This window comes from Talpa europaea, assembly GCF_964194135.1.
Source record: "Talpa europaea genome assembly, chromosome: 3".
Lineage (NCBI taxonomy): Eukaryota > Metazoa > Chordata > Mammalia > Eulipotyphla > Talpidae > Talpa > Talpa europaea.
The window spans coordinates 44,547,986-44,574,827 of NC_140069.1; the positions used below are offsets into that span (position 1 = coordinate 44,547,986).

At 35.8% G+C, this 26,842-nt stretch overlaps 1 protein-coding gene across 2 annotated transcripts in view; it reads right to left on the bottom strand.

Annotated features, from left to right (window-relative positions):
* The window catches only part of ZFHX4 (zinc finger homeobox 4), a gene marked incomplete at its 5' end in the record, with an annotated part of 161,670 nt that overhangs the window by 117,892 nt on the left and 16,936 nt on the right, over window positions 1-26,842 (bottom strand). The window lies entirely within an intron of this gene.

The following is a 26,842-nucleotide window of genomic DNA, read 5'->3' on the forward strand; positions in this document are numbered from 1 at the left end:
CAGACTTCAAACTATACTACAAAGCCATAATCATCAAAACTGCATGGTATTGGAACAAGAATAGACATACAGACCAATGGTATCGAATAGAAAATCCAGAAATAAACCCACAGATCTATGGTCAACTGATCTTTGACAAAGGAGCAAAGAATATGCATTGGAGCAAAGAAAGTTTGTTCAATAAATGGTGCTGGGAAAACTGGGTCGCTACATGCAAAAGAATGAAGCTTGACCACTACCTCACACCATACACAAAAATCAACTCAAAATGGATTAAAGAACTAGACATAAGACCTGAAACCATAAAATATATAGAAGGAAATATAGGCGAAACACTACGTGATTTGCACATCAAAGACATCTTTACAGACACATCACCCAAAGCAGTGATAGTGAAGGCAAAGATAAACAGCTGGGACTACATCAAATTAAAGAGCTTCTGCACAGCAAAAGAGACAATTACAAAAACAAAGAGAAACCCCACCAACTGGGAGAACATTTTTGCACCCAACACTAATGATAAAGGACTGATCACAAAAATCTGCAAAGAGCTGATGAGACTCAACAACAACAAAGAAAATAATCCAGTTAAAAAATGGGCAGAAGAGCTAAAAAGAAACTTCTCTGAAGAGGAAATGCAAATGGCCAACAGGCATATGAAAAAATGTTCAACATCACTTGTAATCAGGGAAATGCAAATCAAAACTACCATGAGATACCATCTTACACCAGTGAGAATGGCACATATTAAAAAAACTAGCAACAACAAATGTTGGCGAGGGTGTGGAGGAAAAGGAACTCTTCTGCACTGTTGGTGGGAGTGCAAACTGGTCCAACCACTATGGAGAGCTGTGTGGAGATTTCTGGACCTACTAAACATAGAGCTTCCATATGATCCAGCAATTCCACTCCTAGGTATTTACCCAAAGGACACAGAAACATCAATTCCAAAGAACACCTGCACCCCTATGTTTATAGCAGCACTGTTTACAATAGCTAAGCTTTGGAAACAACCCAAATGCCCAAAAATAGATGACTGGATCAAGAAGATGTGGTACATATATACCATGGAATATTACTCAGCATTCAAAAAAGATAAACACATGCAATTTGCAGCAACATGGATGGCGCTGGAAGGGCTCATGCTCAGCGAAATAAGCCAGAAAGAAAAAGAAAAATACCGTTTGGTCTCACTCATAGCAGGAATCTAGAAAACTTAAATAAGGGACCAGGAAAATGAATAACTATAAGAAAGTGAAAATCAGAATCAACAAAAAACTATGAAACAGAGACACTTTTGGGGGGGTGGGGGGCGGGAGGGGAGGGATTGGGATCAGAAAGGGGGGGTTGCAACTGTATGGGGAATATAAAAATAAAATTTATTATTTAAAAAAATATTTATATACTGCAGTGTTACTTGAATATCATTTCATAATGATTAGCTTTTCCCAAAGCTGCAAAAAATTACTATTCTATTCATTAAGGTTTTCTCTTATCTATTCATTAAACCTTTCATCAAAATCATAACTTTTCCCACACATATTACTGAAGTCTTATTTACCAATTACTCTGTCTGTAACACTGACTCTACAAAGTTCATAGTGAGATCACAACTTTAGGGGAAAAAATTAAGATTTAAGTGTCCATGTACATCTTTTTACAAAATTTTATATAGCAATATTGAGAAATTGATTGGTTTTCAACCATCACATTTATTTAGAGCCTTAAAAAAAGAACAAATAAGAACAAAGTACAAAATGTCATTACTCACTAAGCCATTATAAGTCTACCATTTGTAATCAATTATCCAAGAAATTAAAATTAAAACTAAATCTGCACAATTATGAATTTTATTGTATCAATATTTTCATGTCCATTTGCAAATTGTGAGCCTAATTAGGAGCAAGGAGAGGAAATAAAACCTTTCAATTAATGTGTATTTTCCCCAATCTCAATGAAAGTGTTTTCAAGGAAAGGGTTACAGAGGATTCTAATCCTTGCCCAAATACCATTATTTTGATGGTAGATAGGGTGTCCCCACTGAACTGACTTTAAAGTTGGTCCTTAAAGAATTAATACAGGATTCTTAGGGGAAGACAGAAGAGTGTTTCAGACTAAAGTCCAATAGATACAGGAGTATGAAGTCTGAAGTTCATGTCACCTCTTAGAAGTGGGCCACAATCACCCCATGGAGAGAGTAAGGATTCCTAGACTGGCTTCGGAATCAGAAGTAAGGTATTTTCCAAAAACCAGATTTCCAAGCTCTTGTTGAAAACAGCAAGTCCCAGAATAGAACTACACATCAAGATTTTTAAAAAAACTTTAGAAAAACATAGGACATATATGGAATCATTCACTCTTAGGGTAAATCTCAGGTGGCAAATATAGTAGGGATGACTCCACACTTTCAGTTGATGCAAAGAAATTCTTACAGAAAGTTTAGCCTACATTGTTTTTGTGTCATACATTATGATGATTTTAATGGCCAAGATATGGCCAAAAAAGCCACGGGAGGGACATAGATACTCACATTTATATTCCTTAAACCATGAACGGGTTAAGCTATATTCAGCCACCACATTTTTTAAAAAGGCCTGAGTCTTTTATCCAACAAATAATAATGGAGTATGACTGGATGAACTTCAGGGCTGTGCTGCCTATCTAGCATTCCAGAATGACATTGATGCATCATAATAGGCTTGGCTGTTAGAGGACACTAAAATAATAACAGCTCTAGATTTAACAATTTCTTAATCATCTGATCATTACTGAATGTATTTGATACAGGTTTGTTGACAATGTGACTTTTACTAGTCAATGACATCTTTTGAATGATTGCTCAGTCTTAAAAAAACATTCACTCTTTTCTAATTAGTACATGGTCTAGATAAACAACAGAGCTTGAACTTGAGCTCTTTTATAGGATTTCACCTGTACCACGCAGATTTTTCTCCAGAATCCCTAGTTGAAATTTTTTAGAGCTTAGAGTTTCCACACTATGAATGAATTCACTGGATCACCACTGAGTCTTCATAGGTCCCAAAATACACTTGACTTAATATGGATACTATGTGGTCCATGCAAAGTAGAAATGCCTTAGCAGACACCAGTGACAGAGCAGCACTCAGATTAATCAAACATTGATTTGGAAAGTATCTGACATGCAGTCTACAGTATGATGTTGGGATATACGATGTAGATTTTTGCCATGGTAACTCTCCAAGTTCTCTGTTCAGAAGTTCAGAAAAGGATAGATCCTTGTAACAGATACAAATCATAGTTCAGTCTCCAAGATTCAATCTGAAGACTTGAAATTTTTGTCAACAGTAACTATACTCTTAACTTTTCTTAAAATCTACATTTCAATTCCTTACTGCATTTCTTTTTTTTCCTATTCAGCTGCATTGCACATCCAAATAGAAAATGTGAAAGACATAAACAGTTTAAATTTGAATAAAATAAAAGTTTGAAAAGGACAATTACTGCTAACGTAGTTAAAGAAATAACCTTCTTTATAAAAGGTGTGTGTGTTTATCTGTCTGTCTGTGTGTATTCATGTCTGTATCTGTGTTTTCTCACAAGCTAAGCTTCATATTATATAACAGGAGTTATAAGGCGCACAGAGTGGAAAAAGGAAATAGCTTGTAAGACGTCAAGCAATAATACACCTCGGGAGGTCAAACTGGGTTGCTTGATGAGGGCCTTTTGGTCACTGCCAGTTCTGATTTAGGAGCACACTATTGATGGCCACACCAAAGGGGCCTGAAGGAAGTAGAGACTATTAAATCACTTGTTTACCTCAAGTGAGCACCAGTGGTACTCTGTCAATGATTTTATTGATCCACAATACTGTTCAATTAAGTGTGTTTATTTTAAATCTGCGATTAACATGCATTTGCAGAAGGAATACTCACAGTGAAACAAAGTCTAAAATGATCCTTCTCACTCCCCTCACCTCTTCCTTGTGTACTAGTGTCATTTTAAGTTAATGGGTTATACATTAAATGAACAGATACCATCGTATTTAAGAGTAATATTGAGTGCAGTGTCTGAACTCTCAGGTCTTCTCAGAATTCATTTCCTTAGTACAGTGAGTGAACAAAGAACAGGGCAAGAGGAAGTAATTAAGCTTAAGGGATAGGTCCCTCCCTGACAATAGGGAAAAGTCCAGTTGTATGACTGCTGATGAAAGAAGCAAGAAGATACCGCTACCCAAATATCCAGGTTCAAATAGCTTAAATCAATAATCTGGAGAAGAGGGAAAATGGAAAGCAGTCTATTTAGTCAAACCAGAAAAGGAAGATAAACCATCACTTTTAGGGTGTGTGATTAGCTTTTTTTTTTTTTAAAGATTTATTTATTTATTTATACAAGCACTGGGGACCGTCAGAAGTATGGGAAGGTGAGAGAATTCACCAGAGCCAGAGCAGGGAGCAGAACAGAGAGAATGATGAAGTACAATGCTGAGGGGAGCAGCGGGCTCGGCAGGAGAGGTCTGTCGCGCCGTATGGGACCCACACTGGGGGCTGGGATCGAACTGGCACTGCAGAGGCTGTGGGCAGCTTCGCAGCCCAGCACTCAACTGCTGCACCACCAGGGGAGGCCCATGTGATTAGCTTTAGTGTGGCTCATTGACATCACCAGAAGACCATTTCAATACCATTCAAATAGTTGTACCTTTTTCTAGAACTCTTAACTTATAACATCCTCATTCTCTACTATCCCTCTTACAAGTTTCATTTGTTTCTCCTTGAAACAAATTTATTAGGCTTATTTATGTAGAAGAACCTATAGTTGCACATTGTGCCCAAATCAATCAGCAATTGTTCCCGCATAACAATACAAACAGAAAGCATTACATCTGAGATTCTACCAATAATGCCAACATACAAGTTAAAAATACGGTCACAGAGACTGGCTGGAGTTTTTCAAAAACTATTTTGTTCCTGTCTTCATCACAGTTAAAACTGAGAACATAATCATTTTGGAAGAGGGAGGAATTAAAGACAACTTTTACCACTCTTTTCCCCAAAATAAGTACATTCTGAAACGACTGATTTTTTTTTTAAGACTATTTTTTTTAATATTTATTTTTATTTATTAATACAAGCTCTGGGTACAGTCAGAAGTGCAGGAGGGTGAGAGAATTCACCAGAGCCAGAGCGGGGATCAGAGCAGGCAGAAGGACCGAAGTACACTGCTGGGGGGAGCAGCGGGCAGCAGGAGAGGTCTGCGCGCCATGTGGGACCCTCCTCCAGTGGCCGGGGAACAGCCATGGATCAAACCAGCGCTGCAGAGGCTGTGGGCAGCTTTGCAACCCAGCTTTCAACCGCTGTGCCACTGGGGAGGCCCTGAAATGACTGATTTTAAGAATGGGTTATATGATCCAGCAATTCCACTCCTAGGTATTTACCCAAAGGATACAGAAACATCAATTCCAAAGAGCACCTGCACCCCTATGTTTATAGCAGCACTGTTTACAATAGCTAAGCTTTGGAAACAACCCAAATGCCCAAAAATAGATGACTGGATCAAGAAGATGTGGTACATATACACCATGGAATATTACTCAGCATTCAAAAAAGATAAACACATGCAATTTGCAGCAACATGGATGGAGCTGGAAGGGATCATGCTCAGCGAAATAAGCCAGAAAGAAAAAGAAAAATACCGGATGGTCTCACTCATAGCAGGAATCTAGAAAACTTAAATAAGGGACCAGGAAAATGAATAAATATAAGAAAGTGAAAATCAAAATCAACAAAAACTATGAACCAGAGACACTCCATGGGGGGTGGGGGGCGGGGAGGGGAGGGATTGGGGTCAAAATAAGGGGGTTGCAATTGTATGGGGAATATAAAAATAAAATTTATTTAAAAAAAACAAAAAATGGGTTATATAGAGTGGGACACTCTGGACATAAAAACTTTCTGATTATTGTTAAATTGTATCCATGTCTACGTATAGGACAAAATCCATCTAGATTATATAAACTATTCAGAATGGCACTTCCAGGCTACCACTCACTGGTCTTAACCCCAAATATGAACTTGCTCTGCTTTCTACCCAAAAGATACATTTATCTTTTCTGAATCTTGGCCCACACAAATATAGATTTAATAATTCATTCCATTTGCCTATCTTAGCTCATGAGATTTTGATGCTTGGGGGTGATGAGAGAGAGCAAGAAGAATTATTCTAGTATCATGGGACTGGACCTGGCTGTTGCCCATTGGAGTGTGGTCTTCACACATCTTGTGTGAGTTGATATTGAAAGGTAGACGTTTCACATTAGGATTGGCTTGTTTACTTTCATTTCTCCCCAGATAAACTCACAGTCTTGAAGTTTGTGAATTTCACAGAATTTAAGCATATAGATCTCATTCATGGGAACTCAGCCACCTCACTTTGGCATCTCGTCATGGTCAAACTTCCCTAGAGAGTGATTTTTATTCCACTTCTGGAATTCACTACAGTGTTTGCTGCATTTCATTATTTGCTCCCAGCAGGCTTTCCTTTGTTGGTTCCCTGATTCCCTGACTCTCATAATTTTCTTTCTAATCTTTGAGATAATTCCCTGTTTTGGCACCTCCTCTTTCTTATCATCTCCCACCTCTACCTGTGCTTGGCTATACCATACATCCTTTCTTGGAAGTCTCATCCACTGCACCTATCAACTCAGTGGACATGATTTTTCAAATCTATATTGGGAGGCCCTAATTTCCATTGTTTTATTTCTTTCCCTAGATGTCCTGTAAGAACAAATACAGATGTCCTATATTTGGCTACAAATACACCAAAAATTATATTCAGTGCTCCTTCTCTTCCAAGTAATTTCCCATCATTTGTTATCTATTCTGACACAATCATCCTCTCAGTCACCATGTAAAGATAGAATTGGACTTTTAAAGGTGAACTTAATACAGTAAATATAAATGTTGATTCTAATGATGCACATCTGAAACTTATATAGTTATATTATAATGTTATGTCAATAAAAAATAACTTCAAAAAAATAATAAAATAAAACCAACTTGGTCATTTGTAACTCTGTTAATTTCTTGTCCTTTACCACTCCCATAAACATTTGTCATATTTTGCAAGTTCTATTTCAGAAAAATCGTTTAAAGATGTCCACCCTTCTCATTTCAGTTCTTACTTCGAGATGCTATTTGCTTTATTTTCCTAGCGTAATAGGAGTTTTATATCCTTAATATTAATCTCTTCTCCAACTGATTCATTTTACACTCTTCCATTTTCATTTCTGCTCTCTTCCTGCTCTCTCTCACACCCTGACTTCTTTCTTATTCTTACTTCCTCTCCCCATCCCGAACACTAATAAACTTTTCTCTGTGCTAAACACAATGCTTGGCCCTAGGGATTGCAAAAACAAACAAATCAAATTCTTTCCATCAGCCCATCTAGGTGAAGCTTATCTAACACTTTTCTAATCAAAACTGAAAGAAACTTACCAAATACATAATAAAGTTCATACACCTTACCTAGCATTCAGCAATTTCTTCTCACCCACCCCCATGACATTTTGAGGATTCTCTAACCTCAACTTACTTTTGAAATCTCACTTATATTTTGTTGTAACTCATGTAGTTTTCAATTGTTCAAAAGATTTCTCCCATTACTTCCCTTATAAATCAAAGACTAAAAATAGTAACTCACAACTTTAGATTGAAACTTAGAAGAAAATCACACTTAAAAATTCTAGAATCTGAACCCCCTTTCAAAGGTCAAGACCTATAAATATAACAGATATTACATATTCATTCCATTTGTGCGTGATAGCAAACTCATCACATTAAATGTTAACTTAGACACTGATTTTCTCCTCAGCATTTCATTTAATCATGATGAGCAAGAACACCTATAAGAAAATGGAATTACTCATGTTTCTATAATACCTTGCATTGTTCTTTCCTATTTCTCCCATCATTGAATGTATTAATCCTACATATCTTTTAAGGCCCAGATCAAAATCACCTCAATGATTCCTTTCTGGATATTCAATAAGAAGGAATTCCCTATCCTATAGCCTACCTGAAGAAATCTACAAATATCAATATGTTGTATTTTTTTTAAGCATAGATATTTAGGCACACTTAAGAAGTAGACGTAATGAAAATGGTGTTTTGTTGTTTTTTTTTTTACTCCCAGCTCATATTCCAAGCTAGCCATTAGGCTGTTAAATCACAATTTACTAGTTTGTCACAGTTTATTAGCTCCTTTCTTAGTATTCCCAAAAAGAAAGATGCATAGAAATACACAAAAATAAATGCATAAAGATAAAAGTTTCTAAGGTTTTGAAATTAACATAAACTTTAAAAAAAAAAGTACTATAATTAAATCTAACAGGACACTGAGTTCTTGGCGAAAACTCCGAGTGTCATAATTCTATCATTAATGACAGAGTGACGTGATCTTGAGAACCACACACCTTAGTCTTTGCTGATCTACAGGTTCAGACAGAGGAAGAACAACTTCCTAAATTATGGTTTCTGGATGAAGTGCCTAACATGGCTCTACAAGGGTTTGGCTATAGGGAAAAAAATACAGACAAGTCTTGTTCTGCTGATCTCCTTGGTGTTTTAAACAAGAACTATGGATAGAGCATGAGTTTTCGAAATTAAACTAATTGGTGGCTTTGGTTCAATGACTGAATTTTGGAAGGTATGTTTCTGCAGTCTTTTTTTTTAATTTTTAAAGATTTATTTTATTTATAAAAAGAGCTGGGGTACAGGCCAGATACGCAGGAGGGTGAGAGGATTCACCAGAACAGAGTGCGGAACAGAACAGGCAGACTGACAAAATACACTGCTGAGGGGAGCAGGGGGTGCGACAGCAGAGGTCTGCTGCACCATGTGGGATTCTTGCCGGCTGGCCAGGATCGAACCCGCACTGCAGAGGCTGTGAACAGCTTCACAATGTGGCGCTCAACCGCCTACACCACCAGGGAGGCCCTGTTTCTGCAGTCTTAAAACTCTTGGAGAGTCACCACCACTTTCACCCCACTTAGATATTCCACTTCACTAAACCATCAGCAAACTTCCAGAATTGGTTTACCAAATCTTCACTCACTCCCTAACTTGTGTGTATAAATAAGTAATGTCACTTAACTGACCAGGGTAGATCAGCATAATCATGCCGAGAATCATCAGGAGAAACACTTGGAAACTTCAGGATCCTAGGAACCAGAAGCAAGACTGGATGTTTTAAGAGAATGTCTCTAAGGGGTGGCTTTTCTCCACCTATCCTTAAGAAAAACTAACTTTCTGACATGTGCCACAAAATAAAACTAACCTTGACCATCATTTTTGCAAAGCAGTCTTCCTATCTTCGATGCCTTAGCTCCCTAATTTCTTTTTTTTTAATATTTATTTTTATTTATTTAGGTATACAAGAACTAGGGTGTAGGCCAGAGGTGAAGGGGGTGAGAGGACTCACCAGAGACAGAGTGGGGAGCAGAACAGGCAGAACTACTAAAATACACTGCTGAGGGGAGCAGCAGGGGAGACAGAAGTCTTCAACACCATGTGGGTTGCTCCCTGGCCGGGGAAGGAATTCAGGACTCAGTGGCTGGTGATAGCTTGATAGCACTGAGACTTTAACCCCTGTGCCACCAGGAAGGCTCTAGTTCATTAATTCTTAATATGATCTATACATGCAACCGAATTACCAGCTGAAATTTGGAGAACAAAAATATCTCTTCAATTGAAGAAGCCTTATGTTCTCCCCTTCCGGAAGCATCTCTAGGTATCTCAGTTTATGAATCTAGAGATATCTAGATTTTATCTGACTCAATTTCACATGTGAAAATATGAATTTATTTTCACAATGCATAGAAGAAATCAAAGAAACTAAACCATTTCTAATTGGCTAATACTGCCAATAAGAAGTTTTGATGGGTTCTTGCAAATTAATGGTGAATATAAAAGCTCTTCACAAACATCTTCTTCTAATGCAACTACAATTAGTTTCACTATAACAGCACAATAGAAACATTCATAAAAATAATTACTACTTTTTAGCACTATGTTCCAGTCACTAGGCAAAGGAGATAACATTCATTGTTGTATTTAATCCTCAAAAAACCTTAAAAGATAGGTACTTTGAAAATTCCATATAATAAATGAAGAATCCAAAGGTTAGAAAGGTTAAGTCACTTGTTCCATGTCCCACAACAAATAAGTTACAGAGCTGAGACTTAAATCTAGGCTTCTCCTACTCAAAAAGTCTAATTACTCCACTCTACAGTCCAATAAGCACCTGGATAAAGTATATAAAAATCTTAAAAATTTCTAAATATCATTGTAATGTTGGTCAACATATGCAATAGCTTATTTAATCATTAGTAAAATAATCCATTAGAATAAAATGTATTACGGCCATTTAATAACAAAATAATGAGAACAGAAATGTGCCAGCTTTTTAAATGCATTACTCTATATTCTTGTCAGAATATAAAATGATGTGTATCAGGTACAACCAAGAAAAAGATAGAACTGCAGTCAGCCTCTGAGAGAGAATAAATTTACTTGTGGTGAACTTGTAGCACCACAGACAGTCTAGGCTAAATGTCCATGTTTGTATTGTGTCATCTAATGTTCAATGCTCCTTTTACCTTGGGTGATATGATGCCGGGTGCGAGTGCCTAAAAACAGGTTCAGTACTACTGATACAATTTATCCAGGGATTTTTTTTTAAAGATTTGTTTATTTATGCATACAAGAGCTGGGGTGTTGGCCAGAGGTAGGGGTGTGTGTGTGTGTGTGTGTGAGAGGATTCACCAGAGACAGAGTGGGGAGCAGAACAGGAGGACTGACTGAAATGCACTGCTGAGGGGAACAGTGGACAAGACAGGAGAGGTCTGCAGCGCCATGTCTGTCAGCTCCCTGGTGGGGGATGGAACGTGCTGCCCTGTCTGCTGATAGCTTCATAGTGAAGAGACTTAACCCTTTGTGCCACCAGGGAGGCCCCCACGAATTTGTTACCTTCCTATTTTGAAGAACTTGAAGTACAACTTGTGATTGGAAAGTGCCTGCATTTTTTGGCAATGTAAGCAAGCACTAATTCATCGTAAGCAGCTCAAAAATCAATTGTATATGGTAGACATTCAAGTTACATATTCAGAGGTCTGGCAGATCTTTGTCTATATGACTGGAAACTACCTAGGTGATGAAGTCAGTGAGCCAAGCTAAGCAGGCTGTTTTAACCTCATTCTTCCAGTAAAGCCAGAGGCATAAAAAGATTCTTTGTTTCTATTTTTCACACTATATTTCTCTTTTTGATCTGCTTACTTAATATAGCTCTTATGTTTATTTTTCTAAGAAAATATGGCCCAGATTTTTTATATCAGGTTAATATTTCACCCTAATAAATATTTTCTTTAGAAGACATTCATATCCATACACTGAAATTCAAACCACAAAGGAAAAGTTTATTAAGAACAAAGTAAACTCGATCAGAAATATACTGATTTTATTAATAAAAATTCAATTACTGATTTTTTTAAAAAGTAAATTCAAAACAAAAGTTTATCATACAGTTGTTTTTCACAGCTTGACTTAGCAACTTAGCCATTCATTTAACACATATCATTCTAACTACACTTTTATATCAGACACATGCTACTTCCACTGATAGAAAAGTATTGCTAGGTTAAAGTAATTTTTTTTAAAATATATATATTCGAAGACCTAAAGCATAAACATTTATCCACTAAGACAGAAGGATAAAGATGTTAATGGCATCTTGCTTAGGATTCAAAATAAATAAGGCAAAGATGAGTTTCCATCTCCTTAAAACTGAATTACAAAGATTAAAATATATAAACACAAAATGAATGTGTTCCATTTGCATATTATACTTTGCTCTTAAAGTTGATATTGAAGATTAAGGGTCAGCATTTAATCCTCACTATCCTAATCCCCCAAATTACAAAGACAGGCATAAGTGCATGTCTGCTGCACTAAATTACCTTGAAAGAAAGCAAATTCCGGATGAAAAGGGAAGCATATTTATATTATGGTGATTTAAAATCTGTCGCCTAAACACATCTTCTCCCCTCGATCCATTGACCTAAATTGCACACTAAAAGCTTGTTTGTCTGCAAATGGGCAGCTAACACTTTGAGACAATCCAGAGATTCTTCACTTATGCAGAATCATGCCAACAATTTCTCTGACTACAATAAACACTGTCTTGTTCATATTCCACAGAAACAGGAATTGTGTTATAAAACAGAAGAATTTCTTTACAGTGTTAAAACCATTTCCTGGATAGTTAATTATGAAAATTCAGAACTCCGAATACAAAAAGTCATGAGCACAAAAATATCTATTAAAACATCTCATTGCAGGAATTTGGAAAACCTAAATAAGGAACCAGGAAAAAGACTAATTATAATAAAGTAATAATCAAAATCAACATGCAACTATAAACCAGAGACACACTACAGTGGGGGAGGAGGGAGTAGGATCAAAACAAGAGGGGTGGGAATTGTATGGGAACTATAACCAAGATGAAAATGCACACATTGCGCAAAAATGAAAAATGATGTAAAAAATATATAAAATGAAAAAACCCATTTCATTAAAATGCCACTTAATCTAACAAAATATTACTTGTGCTGTTAAATTCTAATGCTTTTTTCATGAAGATAGAAAAGAAAGGCTGTTTTTCCATGGTTGAAAAACACTTCATAGATAAGGATTTATTTCCTGGATAGTCTTATAATGCTTTCTGAAATTTGAAGTCCAGTAAAATGAATGTTCAAAGCAAAATAAATCCAACTCACAAATTCAACTAGTGATTCAGAAACCCTCACAATCCCAATCTTCTTTTGGAAAAATTACATTAATATCAATGTGGTCGTGTACAACAAAAACAGCAAAATGGCACAGCATAAATAATATACACTTATAAGAGACCAAATAAAATTTATTCCCAGGTGCTAGCTGATGATTTTGTAGGATATATATTCATTTAGGAAGATAATTTTCTGAAATCACATCATATTCATCAATCAGATTATAACACTGGTATAGATTTGGTTCCTCTATAAATCTGTTCTATCATCAATCCAGTGTCAATAGAGTATCATGTTTCTGCCTTTAAAATGTGTCTCAAACAATTTTGTGTATCTCTATACAATGGATTCCCCACTGTTGAAATCGGTACTATCTGTGTACATACGTAACACTTTGTATAAATCCAAGAAACATTCTTATAGCTAGCATATTACATAACACTGAAGATTAAAATATGTCTCTGTTGATGGGTATGTATAAAAGACTACACAGTGTGATGGTAAATGAGCATGATGCTATCTTTAATACTGTAAACATAGTCAAGCATGTTTCAAAGCATAGTGAAATTTTCATGGAGATTCCTCATTTTATGTAGATGTAGAAACCACAATGAAAAGGTCCAATCATCTTAAAAGGGAGAATACACTGCAAATGATCCAGCAATACTCAGCATTTCAGGGCCAACCCCCTGCTGTTTAGACATGGTAGTTGCAAAAGCAGACTAATGAAAGCTGCAAAAATTATAATTAATTTTCATTCTAAAGAAATCATTCTACTCTAATCAACTGCCTATCAAATGTCAATGCAAATTACTCTTAAGAAAAAATTATTAGACCAGATTTACAGAGTAAAATTTCCTTTATACTGTATCAGAATAAAGAATGCCTGTGTGGGAATTACTTTTAATGAACAACAAATTACAATTACTAAACTAAATGAACCATCTGCCTTTTTTTGTTTGTTTTCACAGCCTCGCTGATGCAGAATGCATTGTCAGCTTAATTCCCATTCAAAATGGCAGACTGCCTCATCACCAGACTCTCATGTCCATAACATTTTAACAGAAAATCTGTAACAGATGTTTTCAATTTTAAGAAGAGGACAAGTATGTTTTATAAATATGTTCTAAACATTAAAGGCTGGTGTTTATAATAATAAGGTACATGCTTTTTTCAGACTGGAGCGCTCATATGACTAAGTACTCCTAAGCCCTATATTAGCACATAAAGTATTCATAGACCAATACCAATAAAAACAAGTCCTGATGTACTTTATTAAACATTTCATTCAAGTAAATGTGTTTTGTCTCTATCCCCTAATAGGTGATCATTTGTTTCAAAGGGGCATGCATGAGGACATTCAATAATGACATCTATTATCAATCCTTTACTGAAAGGTTTAAAGTGGTTAGCTGGATACATCATCTGGCATCAGCATAAAACATTAAAAATGGAAAATCAGTCTCTTATTAGCATGTGTCTCATATTAGCTGGGCTTTCCCTGCTGAGGTTTGGGCACCATGATATTATAAAACACTTGGAAGACTGACTTTTATCTGGACCATTTACTGACAAGTAAATCTGATCTGGGCTTGCCCTTAAAAAGGAGGATGATGGCTTATGAAAGTATCTTAATATAAAACAAAAGAAATATTTACTAAAATTAAGAATTTTTTTTTCTTTTTACTGCTATTTATGGCACTTACAAGTAGCATTGACTCAAAACTGCTATGAGGACATGTTTTAAAATAGTTCTTTAACATCCATTATTAAATTTCCTTTCTCCTTTAAATGAAAAGTATTATCCTGCCAGCCCCCAGGCTCCAAGCCTCCATTGATCCACTGTGCGTGTAGAGCAGAATGGGGAGTGAGAGAGTTTCTCTCTACCTCCAGTGTATCTCAGCCAAGACGTGGGAGAATCAGGAAGTCAGGAGAAACAACTCAGCTTTCATGTTCACCCAGTCCTTAGTTTCTCTGCTAAGATGACCAAAAAGGAAAACATTACTCTCAAAGCTATGATAATTTATTCCCAAAAGGAAAACTGGATTAGACCTCTTTCTTTTTTCTGCTTTTCTTAACATTGTTTCACTTTCATTTTTATTTAAAGCTTAGTACTATGCTATTTTTTCACCCTGACAATCACTGGAAACCCAGATTCCTTTCTGCAATTAAAAAACAAAAGACAATTGTATTAGATTATTTCATGAAGTAGACATAGAGAAGGATATGTGATTCCTGGCCTCTCCACAGGCTGGGATGAATCTCTCTGCTTTGAGTGGATATTTAACTATCATCTGCAGTAGGAACTGAAATGTGCTGCTTTAGAAAAGCAGCTTGCATGCCAGGGTCCACTCAGTGTAATGGTGTCTGCTTTGAAGATTATTTTAATCTCCCCCCACCCTTGTACTGAAAGGCAAGAATGAAGAAAATGACAGCTCCATTATTAGAAATGCAGCCGCAGAAACAAACTAATGTAAAATTTTCCAAAGGTATACCATTGAGGCAAAACCACATTTCCAAAAGTCCTTCCTTATTTTTGCTATTGCATTTTACAATGTGAACTCATGATTTTAAAATATTGTTTTTCACATGTACCTACATTTTATTTTGCATTTTCGTCAATGGAAATAAACTACGGCATATCATTGTGTTTCATTTCTTTAGTTTTGGCCAATTTAGAGACTGGTGATAGTTTTGTAACAACTCCAAGGGAATGTTCAATTTTAGGTAAAACTTGCTTTCAGTCAGTAAAATATAAATGACACTGATGATATAGCTGTTTCATTATTTTTAAACTGCATCTTGAATATATAAAATGTTACAAATATTAATAATTTAACAACTGCACTCCTTTAACACTATATATTTAAATAACCCATAAAACAGATTGTACTTCTAGAAAGTAAAACAGTTCTGAAAAAAGTTACTTTACTGGACTATGCCTGTATTAACCCACTAGGACTGATAACATATATATTTCAATGAAGAAAATCAACTCACAACAAAATGTTCCTTTATGAAATAGAATTTGAGACTGGTTTAGTAACTGCTAACATATATTTTACCCTTACAAAAATTTTAATCACAAGTATAGTACCTACAACTATCACATTTCAAAACACTTATCCTTTCAATTATATTTGAAATCAAATGTTTGCTGACATCTACAGATCAGTGACTGATTGGGAAGAAGTAAAACAGGCCCCATATTCACTCAAATCTATGAAATCCCTGGATGTGGGCGGCTTTTACTAGCATCTGGATCACAGCCCCCCATCCTTAAGAAGGTAAATGTCTACAACCATACTGACTCAGAGGGAAGTTGGGGAAGAAACAAGCAACTCTTTCCTGACTCAGACTGCAGACTTCTTCCCCTTCCTCCCACCTCCTAACCTAACATCCCCCTATTTAAATCATTTAAGGCTCCACCCTAACATGATCCTGTTCCTGTTTTGCCCAGCTCCCCATACTCACCTCCAATTGTAAAAGGCATTACCACATTGTAGCTCTCTAGGACACTTATTCTTAAATTTACAGGGTTTGAGAATCTTAGGAGAGGTGCAGATATAATCCTCAGTGGGCAAACGCATACTTTTTCATACACTCAGAAAATTCACCTTCCCCATCTTTCTGGAGTTCACCTGCTGATGCCCTCAGCGTCTGTGGGCCCCAGATTGATAATGTCAGCCTTTGGAGAAGCTTAGCAGTAAAGAACAATCATTAAGAGCACAGCCTCCAGGCAGACAAGTCTGGGTTCACACCCAGCTCCTCAACCATCTATATGACTCTGGGTATGACACCCGGCCTTGCTGTGTCCCATTTCCTACTCTGTACAATTACAGTGGTGACTGCATGTACCTCACTGGGCTGTTGTGAGCTGTGCGAATAAGACAATGGACATCAAACATCCCTTGGTAAAGAGAATTTTAGTTTTTATTTCATGATAGAAAATGGGTGTAGAATATATATATATATATAATGTATTAATTATTTGTGTGTAACGCTTAGCATCATAAAGTCAAGGACCATGTGCTAAGTTTGCACATCCAGAGTGTGCAAAAAAGTACAAAAATCTTAAAAAGTGTTTTTCAAAGTATAGTATTAGGTAAAACTCCTTCACAAACTTAAGAATTTTTGCAACAGCGTACTATATGAGTAAGTTGTAAAATCAATGCATTTGCTTTAGAGTTTTAAACTCTTCAGTCATTATCTCTTTGTTCATGTGATCACAAAGCATTCTGTTGGCCACAACTAAACCAGTTCTTTCTCTTTAAAAATAATACAGATGAGCTTCTTTGGGGGATGGTTTTAATATTGCCTGTCTGCCAAGGAGGAGACTCCTCAAGGTCTCTTTTGTCCTTACAATTCTAAGATGAATTAGTTTTTCCAGAATCTTCTAACTCAATTATTCCAGAGGTAAATTACTTTTTATTAACAAATAGAAAAACAATCAAACACCAAGTTCTCCTTTGTCACTTTGAAATTTGTTTTCTTCCAGTTACATGGAAGAATCTCTAGTTCTTTCTGACACACAGTACAAAGATGCACATGGCCTAGCTTCACGTCCCTTTATTATTTCATAGACTTCAGTAAATTCTGCTCCTATTCTTCTCCTTTTGAGATTTATTAATACCAGCTTTTAGTCATCTGTAAACCCATCCATGCTGGCTGCAAGCATTCTTGTTACCCTGGTCTGGAGCTTTTCAATCTGTTATATGTCTTTTGGGGTGAAAGGTTCACATCTATAATATTTCTGTTTTGTTCATGCTGATGCAATAGAATTTTATAACATACAACAAAGAATCGGAATCTCAGCAACAGCATATGTAAAAGCATGTCAGGAGAAAAGGGCAAATTCAGGACCACTGTAAGAGACAGAGCCTCAGAGGCCCTGTCCTCCAGTTGTCTATCCCCAGGGGAGCACTTTCCCAATTAATTGGAATAATATGTCACCTAAATTGAACAACAGAAATCATCCTTGCTCTCTAAAACCATGAAAATTAGATATTTTGCACACACACAAAAAAAATAAGTAAAAGGGAGGCCTGTTAATTAAAGCTTGGCAGAATCAATGCAAGTCACAACTTTCTACTTCACAGCATCACCTTTCTCCCTATCAAATGAAAACAAAATATTATTAGAGGAGAATTATTTCAGCCTTAACCTCATCAATTTATTATAAACCTGAATTTATTTAAATTCTTACAAAAACTTAAGTTTCAAATCACAAGATACATACCCTACTTTCCTTCTAGGAATCCTAGTGTTGGCAATCATCATAAATGCAGTGAATCTATAGGGCAAGGAATACAGTAAAGAACAGAAAATGCTTCCAAATATTCCTCATTAGTTATCTATTTGTTGTGACTACATTTGTTCTACTAATAAAATTTATTAAAAACAAATGTTTTCTCTTAATCAAACCCCTTAACAGCCACTAACAAAGGCAATTCAGGAAAGGAGATGAATATACCAATGTTTCAGCATTAAATTATCTCTGACCTTGAAATATTACCTTAGGCCAGACCATACTCGTCATCACAATATTATTTGGAGGTTAAGTGTATCAAATAAAACTTGCATTTTCCAAAAACCTATGAACGTGATGGGAACACTAATAATGAAAAGCAGAATCACTTATTTTAATAATTAATAGAACTAGTTGTGAATATGAATATTTAAAGAGTCAACACACAAAAAAGACCTAGATGATTCAGGGTAATCATTTCCATAATGATTGGGGGTTCTCCCCCTAGTCTGTGTTAGTTGTCACTAATAACCCATTTCAAACCTGTGACTTAGCAAGGGCCTCATTTTGATGGTCTAATAGTGTCAGGAACGGATTTCAATGTAAATTATTAAAAAAACATGATAAAGGCCAGTATTGCCACCTACATTGAAAGAGTGTATGCTCTTCCTTTCATCTCTTGATTAACATGGGGCTGACTTTCCAATTTGTGGATTAACTATACCTTTTACTAGTTCTTTTTTACCCACTGATTTCCTGCCTCTTGGCCATTTCTTAGCTCATTTTCATATCCCCCAGAGGGGAAAGAGAGAAAATTAAACTCAAACCCATGGAATTTGCTCTAATGAAAGGAAAAGAAGAGATTGGAAACCACTGGTTAAAATGAGGTTTGGGGATTTTCATACTTGCCTTGGTTCCAGTTAACCTAGAATATCAAGTGCCTACTTTCTATGAAGTGATTTATCCTTTACCTCCACAATATGATTTAACCATGACCATAGTGGGAAAGCTATTCCATAAGCCAGAACTTTTCACAAAGTTTCTTAAACACAATTATAGTTAAGAAGATAAAATCACAAGGCACATATTTAAGACAAAAATTTTGGAAATGCAATTAAAAGAACACATTTGTTCTAACTTTAAAATTATTATTATTCTTTGGTCAAGATCTAAAGTATTACTACTTAGAATTTATTAATAGACTTATGCTTATTTACTGATAGAGCATCCCCAGCCCAAGTCCCTAAAGGGTTAATGCTGCTGGGTGAGCTGAATTCATGAGCATAATCCTAAACAAGTGAGGTGAAGTTCTATCAGGTCTATTTCAGCGTATCAGGGATTACTGCTAGCTGTCTAATCCTGCTGAGCCTCAGGGAGGGACGTTCTATTGTATTTGAAATCCTGGCCAGGAAAGAACAGAAGGTTAAATGGGTGCCTTGCTCTGTAATCAAATATCACAGGCACTACTTATCTATTCAATGAACAACTGACGTAGAAAATCAATTAGGAACCAAATAGCTTCTTAGGAATTTTCACCCAGAAAAAAGCAATTTTTTTAAAAAACGAGTTTATTTGATATGTCTTACAGTAGAATGCTACAAATTCTAGGGCTTCAAAAGTTGTTTATCTGGTTGCTAAAATATGCCTTGCTCCATACTCCAGAGCTTCTGTATTATTTACTGGCAATGTCAGGGGCATTTCAGGAAGAATGACACTCTCTAGCATAGTTGAACCATTTACCCAAGAGAAGGAAAAACCAAGCAAAATCAGTCCACATAAAATACTGTTCAATCTGACTGAAAATTCTGGACAAAAAAATGCAAAAAGTGATCACTACTTTTATCGAGAAGGTTTAAATAATTTACTTCCTCTGAAATGCATTCGTTCAGCAGTGCATCATCTTTTGTGAAAATATTGAGAGTAGGGGGTTGGGGAAAGCATCCACATCCCCTGGGGCTCTTTGTTCCCAGCAGGAAGAGACTCCTTTTCGTTAACACCATGGACTAGACACCCCCATCCTCTACCTGTCATACTGAGTAGATGTCACACACAGGCTGACCTAGCTAGTCCACCTGACCTTGGACAGGCATAATATCTAGTCTGGTTATTAATATTAGGGACAGTCAAAATGTAATCTTCCAGACACTGGAGAATTGAGCTAGAAATTCATTATGCAGGAGGCCCTCCCTGTTAAGAAGCAGCATCATGATGCTAAGTGTTAAAATGTTCTTGTGGACCTAAGTAAGGGTTAAGATAAACTTTTCATTCTGTGAATGCTATTGGGAGAAGTTTGCTCAGGGCTTTCATATGACCAGCTTATCTGTCCTTACACTTTCAATTATTTTTGGACTGTGCTTTATAAGAGTTCTTATAAGGTAATCCATTTGCAGACTAAAGCAGATATAATTGGAAAAATATTGCCCTTTCATAGTCATGGGAGATATTTTACAAATGGGATGAAATACTTTTACTACCGTATTGTAGTTCAATGTGCATATAATTTTAACTATGGGTTCTCAGTCTCTGCAATTGTTATTCCCTTTAACTTTCACTCAGAATATATACACAATCTAGGCTAAAATGGGAAAATATGAAAAATCATTTAAATGCCTAGGCAAATACAAAATGTGCTACCCTTTCAACCATTACAAAATTAGAGGAAATTTAATCTAATATTCTATAATTTACACTTTCATTTCCAAATTCCCAGGTTAACAGCTTCTTGATATGAGAGTTGTGTATCTTTCATGAGGGGATAAAAACTAATGATTTGACTAAAATCTCTGTCACAAGAGTATCAAGCTTTCCTGTAAAATTATATTTTGAAAATCATCATTAACTTTTTATTTAAATGCTGACCCACAATTGTAGAAAATGCATTTCTTCAAATCCTGGAAAGAATTCTGGAATTCAAACTTTTGAAAAAGCAGTAAAATCTTTTTGTTTTAAAAAATTAATGTGCATTTTGGTTGTGTTTTCTGCTAAAACATATTTCACCAAATACTTTCACTGAACAGTTTTTCTTTGACAATGTATCTTGCCTAAGGTAGGTCTTAATGATATATGAACTAATCATTTGAACTCTCTGTAAATGCGTACGCTAAGTCTCTAGTATAGAGACTTTACCTGGTATATAGAATAATGTTACTGTAAACTACCACACTCCTGCAGTCTTCTAGTATTTTATATTAGTTGTTTCCTCAAGTAATACAAATCCATTAATTCTTTCATTTGTGACACTGCTAACTGGTATTAACAGATTATGATTATGCAATATCCTTGCATTTATACTTACAGGGGGATGATTATCAAAACAGAGCAAAATACTTTGGGTTGCACACACATACAATACTGAACTCTTTCTTTACTGAAGCATAAATCTCAACAGTATCTTCAAATAACCAAAAGCTCAGGGCTTACCGCAGGCAGGACACTGATCTGTATGTATTGCTGGCCTCAAGTCACTAATCAAGCCAATCAAATATTAGTAACATCTTAAAATAATTGATGTCTTTTAACCAACCATCTAGTTATTTTGTTAGTCTTTTTCAGTCTGAAAGGAAGGAGATTGTTTTCTTTGTATCTTTGGTGGAACACAAACTATCTTGCCAGTGGGACACAGGTACAATTGCCCATTCAGTAGCTCCATATTTAAGATAATAGCTCTTGAGGTCAGTATAGACCTGACTGATAATTTCAAGTTGAAATAAACTTCCAGATTTTCAATTGCAAGTTGTTAAATGCGACAAATTTTCAGAGTAATACACAGTGACAGTATAGATTCTATATAGTTCATGAGATTGGGCACCATATTTATTTGCTTTTTTTTAAGTACTGGTTGCCTTTGTAGCAGCCAGTGAATCTGCAGCAGATGCTATATTTGGGAGAGAAGAAAAGTTCAGGATATTCTTAAAAGGAAATTGTAAAATTATAGACCATATATTATACAATTCTCTTTTATAAAGAAGATAAAGAGATATACACATGTATCTAAATCCATACTCATCTACATCTGTACACACACACATACACACACACACGCACACACACATCACAATTATATCCACATCTATAAAGAGAAAATACAAGCTGTTATGAAGCAAAACCCCCTAAAAAAACCCTCAGAATCTGCCCTCCTAGAATAGGAAGAAAAGAAAAATTGCAGAATCATTACAGTGAGCTACAAATGAGCATACAACCCAGTGAGCCTGTGGAAGTTTGCTCTCCTGAGACCTATAAGATTCCTGTTCAGAAAATAGACTATATGTCTGCTGCCTGGGGATATCTTCATGTACAAAGAAAGTAGATTTCTGCAACCATGATGAGGCAAAGCATGATTCCAAAAATTTACCAAAATAGTTACTCCTACAAAATTTAATCCATGGATCTTAGATTATTTTTACTGACTTCTGGAGTCAGAAAGTGGTTTCTTGGCCTGACACCTCAGTAAAGTGCCAGGTCTTCAACAAAACAATATCTGTTTTATTCAGAAAGATTCTCTGTACAAAGGTTTGCCATTTTTTCCTATTAAAATGGGATTCTCCCCCCTTTTTTGTATATCCAAACATGTCAGACTCTTGTCTTTAGAGGCAAAACAAAAGGAAGACAGACTTCCTTGAACAGAGAACATGGCATCGGCAGACTAGAAAAAACCTAGTCATGAAAGGAGCAGGTTCAGAGAGGAAAGCAGAAGACGTGGTTTCTTCTGAACCTGTAAGGAACAGATGCTTAAGGAATTGAGCTTAGTACAACCACCACATTCACTCTCTTTTGGCACAGTCTTAAATCTACAATGACCTTCAAAATCTTCTAGTCCAGTGATTCTCAAATCTGCCTGATTATCATGATCATCTATTTAAATGCACAGATTCTTGGATACAGACCTCTCCCACTTTAGAAATGGTAGCCTTAGAATCAGTATGTTTTAATACTTGCAATAGGAAGTCCAATAGTCAGCTTCATCTCATACAACCTTCCCTATTATATTCTGTACAAATCAATCTACTGGATATGCAACCATTTCTAGAATGTCTTTTTCACAGAAACATTTCAGATTCTGAAACTGCTTGCACACTGATAAAAATCTCAAAGGCAAGCGTCTTTTTCTACATGACAGCTAATATCTAATGAAGTCAATTCAGATCAGCCCCCAGCTACTTTTCTAAATACCTCAATTCAGGGTCTCATTCAAATTCTTCACTTTCTCTCCAGATTAGAGGGAGAGTTTGATTTACAAAATTACCTGGGTGCTAATGCCACAATTGTATGTTCCAAATTAAAAAACACTATTTATAATACTTGTTTGCAATAGTAAATTACAATTTCACTGCCTAATATGTGATTATGTGTTTAATGTTTGTTAACTTCACTAACTGTAGCACCACCAGAGCAAGGCCTTGTGTCTGTTTTATTAGATGCTGTATCTTTATTCCCCAGCACAGGGCCTGCCAGAGTGAGCTTTCAATAAATGAATAATGAAATGATTAGTCAAATAAGTAATATATGATTTTTACTCTGCTTCCTGTTTATAAGAAAAATATAAACATATATTTGAGGATTAAACAAAACAATGGAAAACGAGTAACTTGATATGTGTGTAACTATATCAGCAATTTAAAATGAGGCTCAGCATAAATTCAACTCTGAGAACCGCAGAAGTGATTATGTTTAGACCAGATATCAAAGACCATTAAGTTAATACTCATTTTCTACTCATAATGGTAACTCAGAACCCATTTTATAGATGAAAAAATTGTGGTATCAGCCTAAAGGCAAAAGTAAAATTAATGCCACATACAGAAGCTTTAAACATTCATTTTTCAGTGGTGAGCTCCACTTACTACCACTCATTTACAAATTCACACTTGGCAGACTTGAAAACTGGTATTTAAAAGTGAAACACAGTTCCTTTTCTGTGGGCAAACTTCTAAGAAAGAACAGATATTGAAATTAAATCACATGAAAGGACATACAAATAGTTCTTTTCTATGAGCTATATTTACCCATTTTCAAGTTGATGAGTATAGCTACATGCCTCTTCAAAGCAAATTTCTACTGAAGGCCAACTGGAGAGATAAAGTTAAGAATGCTTTTCAGGAATGACAAGTCCTAGAAATAAGAGTGTAAACAACTGCACTTGCAGAAATTATAAAGGAAAGTGTCTTACCAATAATAAGAAAAGCAGAAGTTATCTCCAAGTACAAAAACCAATGCCAATTGTGTACATGTGCTGACAAGACATGAGTAATATATCAATGGTAATATTTTCCACATACAGGAAAATTTTCATCTCATTTTTTTCAAAGCTATTTTTGTACATTAATCAAGATCTACAGAACTCAGTGGAGTGTTTTTTACTAATATATTAACTAAGGCACAGAACTGCTGGGTAAAAAACAACACTCTTTATAGAGTCAGAAAGTCAGTTGGACACATTAAGACAGAAAATGCCTAACACTTAAATTTTCCCTGAGTTCCAGAAAGATAGATACGCATACCTTACTCTATTTGCACTCCACACCCTCCCACCATGCTACCCCAATATATCAATAATAAGAGGGTATCAAAAAGTGATACCCACCTTGTCAATGCTGATTCAATGCATCCATGTTCACAAACAGATATTTGAAGTAGACAGGCAATACTTTAGTTTCACCATGTTTCAGACTCAAGAAAGAGGCTCCAGAAATCTTTTCACATGAAATAATATAGGAGCTTATCATGTTTTCTTGCATAAATTCCCCTAACTTTTTTCACCATAAGACAGAAAGAAGAAATTATGCAATGCTATGTTCTAACAGTAGGAACACTGGCCTCCCAATCCTGACCTCACCTTACCCTTGTCAACAAACTATGAAGTTCAATAAGTCTCTGGAAATTAAAACCTCTAAAGAACACCAACAATTGTTTGAATAAGAGGATGATGCCTGACATATCTAGCATAAAATATTAAGACTACTTGACCCCTGATTAACAAGATCAGATATTAGAAACAAGTATATTTATGTTTTTATACCTATAAATTTTCTTATAGTTAGGAACTCTAAATATTAACTTTCTAGATGACACAAAAGAGTAAACAATGCCAAAATGCGTTATATAAAGAACTCAACATGTGCCTATAAGTCTCTGGAATTGAGAAAGGCCATTAACAGGGGCGATCCCTAAGGGAATTGTACATGGCATATTCAAGTATTGCATACTTTCTTCTAAAAGCTGGAGAGCTTCATGAGGGTAGAAAGTGCATCATACATACTTTATACCTCTTTTATTTATCACTGGGGTCCAGTATAGTGTATTTTTTTAACAAATAAAGACAAACAAGCATTTGTGTATTATTAGAACATTAATCTGACAAAATGTTAGATTTACCAGAAAACAAAGTTTTTTTATTCCCACAGACCTTGAGAATTCAGTTCACACATACTCTGCAAAGACCAAAGTATGAACCAAATAAATGGTTAAGATTCTGACCAAAAGAAGGAACTAAAACCTACATTCTGTTATCAGTGATTTTTCTAATATTTCATCCCTTACTCCCTAAAAGTCTCTAAATCTCTATCTCACCATTACTTCTTCTCTCTCTCTCTCTCTCTCTCTCTCTCTCTCTCTCTCTCTCTCTCTCTCTCTCTCTCTCTCTCTCTCTCTCTCGGGACATATGTCCTTTTCACATATCAGATATTGCAGTTACACAGTTACACTCTTATTTACATCCCCATCTGTCACAAATAAGGCTTTCCTTTCCTATTATTCCTTCTCAATATAGCACCTTCACTGTGATCAAATGTCTTATTTGAAACTGTGGGTGCTGGAACTAGTCAGTCAGAGTTTAAATCCTGACTCAATTGTCACTGTCTCCGGCTATGTGACTTAGATACACTAAACTTTCATTGCCTCGGTTTCATCTTCAATATGGACATAATAACACTACCTACTTAATAGCATTGCTGTTAGAATTAAATGAGTTAATATGTTTAAAGAACTTAGAAAATTATCTGCCACCTAGTAAGTGCTAAATAAATGTTAGTATTCATTTTCTTACTCCAACTCACTGGTGAACAACTTCACACAGTGAAGCAGAAGATGAGTAAGGAACTCTGGGAAAGTGATTAAAAAATTATAATATTCTCAAAATAAAAGAGAGAAGGAACTAATCAGGTACAAAGAGAAATGAAAGCACGTCCACATAAAAACTTGGCCACACCTCCCTGGTGGCACAGGGGTTAAAGATAGTGCTATCAAGCTATCACCAGCCACTGCAATATAAGTTGGATCCCCAGCCGGCCAGGGAACAACCCACATGGCATAGCAGACCTCTCCTGCCTTGTCCATTGCTCCCCTCAGCAGTGTATTTCAGTAGATCTGTCTGTTCTGCTCCCCATTCTCTCAGGTGAATCCTCTCACCCCCCACATCTCTGGCCTATGCCCCAATTCTTGTATGCATAAATAAATAAATCTTTAAAAAATAATTGGCCACAGATGTTCATAACATATTTACTCATAGTAGTTAAAAAGCAGAAATAACTCAAATGTATATCAACTGATGAGGGGATAAATAAAATGATTCTACAGACAATGGAAATTAGTAATAAAAGGTGAACTACTGATACAAACTATAATATGGATGAATCTTAAAAACATTATGCTAAGGTAAGTGTAAAAAAACAGTCACAAAATACCACATGTAGAATGATTCTATTTATGTAAAATGTCCAGAATAGGTATATCTATATAGACAAAAAACAGTTAGTGGTTTCCTAGGGCTGGGAGAGGGA